The sequence below is a fragment of the Cupressus sempervirens genome, chromosome 6 (assembly GCF_028749045.1).
Source record: "Cupressus sempervirens isolate cs-2001-9-10 chromosome 6, ASM2874904v1, whole genome shotgun sequence".
Taxonomy (NCBI): domain Eukaryota; kingdom Viridiplantae; phylum Streptophyta; class Pinopsida; order Cupressales; family Cupressaceae; genus Cupressus; species Cupressus sempervirens.
Genome location: NC_143123.1, coordinates 322084158 through 322091774, shown reverse-complemented (window position 1 = coordinate 322091774; position 7617 = coordinate 322084158).

Here is a 7617-nt window from a genome sequence, read left to right as displayed (position 1 = left end):
ACATGTACAAAAATCTATTCAAGTTATAAGGTGATTGATTATTGTTATCACTTAGTGTAACGTGTTATTAATTTGGTCCTATAATAATTAATTGAGAATGTGTAATAGCTAACTCAGGAAATTGTTTTATGGATTAAGTAGGAATGAAATTTTCCTTTGATTGGATATGATGGGATGAATAATTGCATGAAGCATGGATATCAGAATGTGAAAATAAGAAGAGCTGAGTGAAGTTGGAGAGAAATTCATTGCCATTGTTTTATTTGGTGATCTGAAGTTTTTTATTTGGATCCAAGGTTTGTTGACATAGTCTACAAGGTCTGCCAGTTATTGATCTAGTTGTTAGGATAGAGGAAAGAGGATAAAGGATAGTATGAACAATTATTCTAAAAGGAATAGTTGAGAGATCAGTTGGATAGTGAGCTCAGTGGTCTTGCCTCAAAAGCTATTTGGACAATGGGTCCTTCTATCTTTTACAACTCCTAATAGGATTGGCTCAACTCCTAATAGGGTTAGAATCTCCTAACAGGGAGTCAAAGTCTCCTAATAGGGACTCTTAAGTACTGAATGTGTTTACTAACTCCTAATAGGATCCATCCTCTAACACAGAATATATATATATATATATATATATATATATATATATATATATATATCTTTGTGGGCATCATTCTCACCAAGTTTTTCCTCTGATCAAGGGTTTCCCTAGTTAAAAAATTTGGTGTAATTGTGTATGTGCATCTTGTTATGTTTGTTTTTTACTTTGGTTGAATGGTTAAGATTAATTAAAGTTGATAAATGTTTTAATTGGATAACTGATTCACCCTCACACTCTCAATTATCTTGGTGGCCTTTTGTTTCTAACAATTGGTATCAGAGTATCAGGTACTGAAGATAAAGTTTAAAAATATTGGGAGATTCATGGCAAACATATTTAGAAAGGATAGTCTAAAGTTTGATGGAACAAATTATAGCAATTGGAAAGAAAAGATGAAGACACATCTACTGTGTATGGGTCTAGGATATTGGATCTTGACAAAATTAGAAAAGATAATTATTGCAAAAAGTTTATTGGAGACTTGTACTAAGGATGAGAGAGAACTTTTCATGTGCAACATGAGAGCAAGAGAAGCATTATTGTCTACACTTCTTGAAATTGAGTACAATTAGGTAAAAACACTTGATACTTCACATGAGATTTAGAAATCTTTGGAAAATAGTTTTCAAGGTGATGAACATTCTAAGAAATTAAGGTTACAAAGTTGGATTTGTGCATTTCAAGATGCTAAAATGATGGAAGATGAATCTATAAGAACATATTTAGGAAAAATATCAGAAAGTATTGCAAGTATCAGATCTCAAGGAGGACCCAAGGAAGATGATGAGGTGATTTGGAAGATATTGAAGAGTTTAACAACACCATTTGAGTGATACAATTTTTGATCCCTTGTACCTGAGATTTCACCAAGGAAACATTACTTGGGAGACTTGAAGTAGTTGAAAATGAGCTTAGAGAGTTTGGAGAATTGACTAGTACAAAGACAACTTTTAGTGCCCTAAACATTTGACTTAATCTATCAAGGAACACAAGTGCAAGAGGAGATTTTTCTAGCAGTAGAAGATCTGATGAGGATAGAAAAGTAGAAGAGGAGTAGCCCTTCTAGTAAGAAGAGAAAAATATGTGTCTATTCACATCATACGACTGGTAATATAAACAAGTTTGTTGACTTCAAAAGTTATGATGGAGACATGTCAGAGTTGGAAACAATGCAATTTTCCATGTGAAAGGTATTGGATCTATAACTCTTGATGGTAGGACTAACATTGAGGATGTATATTTTATTGATGGTTTGAAACAAAATCTTTTGAGTGTTGGAAAACTAGTGGATAAATGTTATCAATTACATTTTACAGAGAAGACATGCATGATCATAGACAACGATGGAAAGGTAATTGGAACAAGAACTAGATCTAGAGGTAATGTATTTTAGTTGAATTCCATTGAAATGACATGTTTGGTTGCAAAGGTAGATGACAATTGGTTATGACATAAGAGATTTTGTCATATAAACTTTGACAAAATTGTGAAAACTAGTCATATGTTTCCAATTAGAGATTTCCCTAAGATTGTAAAGCCTACTAACACAATTTGTAAGGAGTCTATATTGGCAAAGCATAACATAGCTTCTTTTCACAACAAGAAGTTTACTACTACAACAAAGTTGGAGATTGTACACATAGATCTTAGTGGTCCTACAAAGACTAAATGATTCTATGGTGAAAGGTATTTCATGATTATTGTTAATGACTTTTCTAGAATGATGTGGGTTGCATTTCTTAAAGAAAAATCTGAGGGATTTGACAAGTTCAAGATATTCAAGAATAGAGTTGAGAATGAATCAAGTATAAAGATTAATTTTTTAAGATCATATAGAGGAGAAGAGTTTACTTCAAATGAGTTTAACATATTTTGTGAAGCTAATGGAATCAAAAGATAGGTATCAGCTCCAAGAACCCCTAAACAAAATGGCATTGCAAAGAGAAGAAACAAGTCAGTAACATAAGTAGCAAGATCTATGTTAGCTGAGAATGATGTATCCAAGATTTTTTGCAGAGAAGCTATGAATAAAATAGTCTCCACTATGAATAGAGTGCAAGTTAGGAAAGACATAAAAAAGACCCCTTATGAACTATGGTTTGGTCACTCACCTACAGTTAAGTATTTTAAAATTTTTCGTAGTAAATGTTATATCAAAAGAGATGATGATGTTGGTAAATTTGATGCTAGAAGTGATGAAGGTATATTTCTTGGTTATTCATTGAAAATTAGAGCTTATAGATGTTATAATAAGAGAACTAAGACTATTGTTGAGAGTGCAAATGTAAGAGTTGATGAGAAATTCAGGATACAAAAAAGGATAGTTGGCTATAATTCTAATGATGATAATGTTGTTACTAAATCAAGGAATGATAAAGTATTCTTTGAGACTAACAATGATTTGCAAAATGAAGGAGAAATAAGGCAAAAACAAAGTTTAAAAACCTAGAATAGAGCTAAGAGTTGAGATAACAACTCCTACTTCTGGTAAGAATATGACAAAGAATAATCCAAACAAAGTAGATCATCGATAGTAGAGATACGGTTGTAATGAAAAGAAGCAAAATCAATGAAGATCTATGTCTGATATCTGAAGTAAAACCAAAGAATAAAAATGATGCATGTAAAGATGACTATTGGAAGCAAGCTATGAAAGAAGAATTGGACTAGATAGTGAAGAATGGGACATGGAAATTGGCCCCTAAACTAACAGACAAGAATGTGATAGTAACAAAATGGGTATTTAGGAGCAAGATAAATGAACAAGGTGAAGTTGTAAGAAACAAAGAAAGGCTAGTATGTAAAGGTTACTCATAACAAGAAGTAATAGATAATGATGAAACCTATGCTCCTATGGCAATAATTGAAGCAGTAAGGTTATTCTGAGCCTATGCAACACATAAGAAGTTCAAGGTATTTTAGATGGATGTCAAGTCAACATTTTTGATTGGAGAACTTTAAGAAGAGGTGTATATATATAGAACAACTTGAAGGTTTTCCTTTAACATTTGACAAGGACATGGTATGCAGATTGAAGAAAGCATTGTATGGCTTAAAGTAAGCACCCAAAACCTGGTATGCAAGGTTAGACAAATATTTGACAAAACTTGGATTTAGCAAAGGTATGATAGATAGTAATCTACACTAGAAAGAAATAGATAACGAATTGATGATTTTGGTAATATTTTTTGATGATATCATATTTGGAGATGATAATGATGAAAGTGAAAAATTTGCAAAAGAAATGAAGAAAGAATTTAAAATTAGTATGATAGGAGAGATGAAATACTTCCTAGGATTACAAATTGTGTAGGATAAAGAAGGATTCTTTATTTCTCAAACTAAGTATTTGAAAGATCTATTGAAAAGGTTTGGTTTGGGAACATGTAAACCAGTTGGAACACCTATGGTAATTAGACACAAGTTATCTACAATGGATGAGACACCTACTATTGAGAAAACAAAGTACAAATCTATGATTGGAGGATTGCAATATTTGACTCACACAAGGCCAGTTATAGAAAATTCAGTTGAAATTGTTGCTAGATTTCAAGCTTATCCCATAGAAGCATATTATGCAACAAATAAAAGGATATTTAGGTATCTGAATGGAACTCTAGAGTTTAGATTGTGATATGACAGATATAATGATTTCACTATATATGCTTATATCGATGGTGATTGGGCAGGCAATATGGATGATAGAAAGAGAACTAGTCATGGAGCCTTATTTCTTGGAGGAAGACTAGTTTCTTGGTTAAGAAGAAACATGATGGTATCTCACAGGGTATAGTAGAGGAAAAATATGTTGCAGTAGTAAACAATAGTAATTAAGTTCTTTGGATGAAGAAGATGTTGAAGGATATAAGGATATAATTCAATGAACCTATTGTCATACATTATGATAACACAAGTACAATGAATATGTTAAAGAATCCTGTATTGCAATCCAGGACTAAGCACATTCCTATCAAGTATCACATGTTGAGAGAGAAAGTCATAGAAAGGGAAATCAGATTGGAGTACGTAAGAACCAAAGAGAAAATTGCAGATATTTTCACCAAGCCTTTTCCCAAAGAGACTTTTGAGTATTTGCAAGGTATACTAGGGGTTATGCCCCTACCTACATTAGAGTAGATGATGCAAGAGTGCATCAGTCCAGTGCTACAAAGTACTATTATTTTTTTGGATTGAATGCTGATGCTTCTTGTATGGGGGAGTATCTATGATGGATAGAGTCAGCTAGGACTCTTGATAGATGTTGTTTTGCACAATGTCTTTGGAAACTTGAGCAACTTAGTTACAATTGTTGCAAAGATAGATGGTTGCTGAAACCTTTAACATTGATGTCAATGGGGGAGAGATTACAACATGAAAAATAGTCTAATATAGAGTACATTGAAGGGAGAGATTACAATATGATATAGAGCACATTGAGGTATATCAATGGGGGAGAATGATTGATGAAGATGATTTGAAAAGAAAGAATAACAATCTATTGTTGGTATTCTTGGAACTAGATGTTTTTCATCTATGTTGCCATCAATTGCAAAGGGGGAGATTTTTGGAAGCATGAATGTTGATAATACTTCTATTTGGGGGGGGGGGGTATTGTAGAAATATTATTAGATCATTATCTTGATGATATGTTACATTCATGACTATGTTTGTCATTGATGTCAACATAGCAGTTTTCTGTGGTATCTGACAAAAAAACAATAGAAAGATCAAGTTGGTACGAATAGATCATTGAATACTTTCAATAGAAAGCATACTACTAAGTGTCTATATATGGAGCTAACCTCAGAAGCATAAGAAATTAAGTCTGGAATAAGTTACGTAAGTTTTGGTGATGATTGTTCTCAGATGGAGTTTACAAAAGCATGTTTAGGTAAACTTGTTATATCTCCTAGCATAATTATTATTTTGAAAAGAAAGGTTAAATATGTGTAGAATAAATTTTTGTGATGATGTGGCTGAGCTCACTCATCATAATATTACGTGTACAAAAAGTTATTCAAGTTATAAGGTGACTCATTATTGTAATTGCTAAGTGTAATGTGTTCTTAATGTGGTCCTATAATAATTAATTAAGAAGGTGTAATAGCTAACTTAAGAAATTGTTTTATGGATTCAGTATAAAAGAATGACATTTTCCTTTGATTGGATATGATGGGATAAATGATTGCAAGAAGCATGAAGATCAAAATGCAAAGATAAGAAGAGCTGAGCAAAGTTGGAGAGAACTTCAGTGGTGAAGTTTTATTTGGTGATCCAAAGTTTGTTATTTGGATTTAAGGTTCATGATCTAGTCTACAAGGTTTGATAGTGATTGGTCTAGTTGACAGGACAAAGGAAAGAGGATAAATCATAGTACGAACAATTATTGTACAAGGAATAGTTAAGAGATCTGTTGGATAGTGATTTTAGTGGTCTTTCCTAGAAGTTATTTGGATAGTAGGTCCTTCTGTCTTCTACATTTCCTAACAGAGTTGACACATCTCCTAACAGGGTTGGAATCTCCTAATAGGTATTCAAAGTATCCTAACAAGGACTCTTATGTATTGAATGTGTTTATAGACTCTTAATAGGGTCAATCCTCTAACAAGGAATATATATATATATATATATATATATATATATATATATATATATATATATATATATATATATATATATGTATATATATATATGTATATATGTATATATATATATATATGTATACATATATACATATATATATATATACATATATACATATATATATATACATATATACATATATACATATATACATATATATATACATATATACATATATACATATATACATATATACATATATACATATATACATATATATATATATATATACATATATACATACATATATATATACATATATACATACATATATATATACATATATACATATATATATATATATATATATACATATATACATATATATATATATATATATATATATATATACATATATATACATACATACATACATACATACATATATACATATACATATACATATACATATACATATACATATACATATACATATACATACATATATCTTCATGGCCATCATTCCTACTGAGGTTTTCCCTCTGATTGAGGGTTTCCCCAGTTAACAAATCTGTTGTAATTGTGTATATGCATCTTTTTCTGATTTTTGTTTACTTGGGTTGAATGGTTAAGATTCATTAAGGTTGATAAATGTTTTCATTGGATAATTGATTCACCCCCCCAATTATCTTAGTGGACTATTGTTACTAACATCAAAGTCTCCTAACATGGACTCTTATGTATTGAATATGTTTATACACTCATGGGATCCATCCTCTAACAATGAATATATATCTTTGTGGGCATCATTCCCACCAAGGTTTTCCCTTTAGTCAAGGGTTTCCCTAGTTAACAAATCTAGTGTAATTGTATATGTGCATCTTGTTATGGTTGCTATTTACTTTGATTGAATGATTAAGATTAACTAAGGTTGATAAATGTTTTAATTGGATAATTGATTCACTCCCCCTCTCAGTTATCTTGGTGAACTATTATTTCTAATAGGGGAAAATAATTAAGAAATAATTAACAATTTATGATGAAGTTCAACTAGTCTATTTGTATCAATCTGAGAGTGTAAGCTTGCAAAAGGTGTCCAAGAAATATGCCATCAAGGGATGTTGGCTACAAGATGAGGGATTATGAATGCAATTATAACACATGAAAATGAATCTATGAAAAACCAAATAAATCCCAGCGATAGGAATTGTCACTTCCTGGTGATAGGAACATCAAAGACAAAAATAAACATTAATCCATAAAATAAGAAAAAAAATAATTTATAAAATAAATAACAATAACATAAATCATCATAAAAATAATAAAATTAACTCTAAATAAACTAATCTAAACATTACTAAACATATGCAAATATGAACATCTATATTAACAACATCAAATTCCTAAATAATATATAAAATAAACATACCAAACTT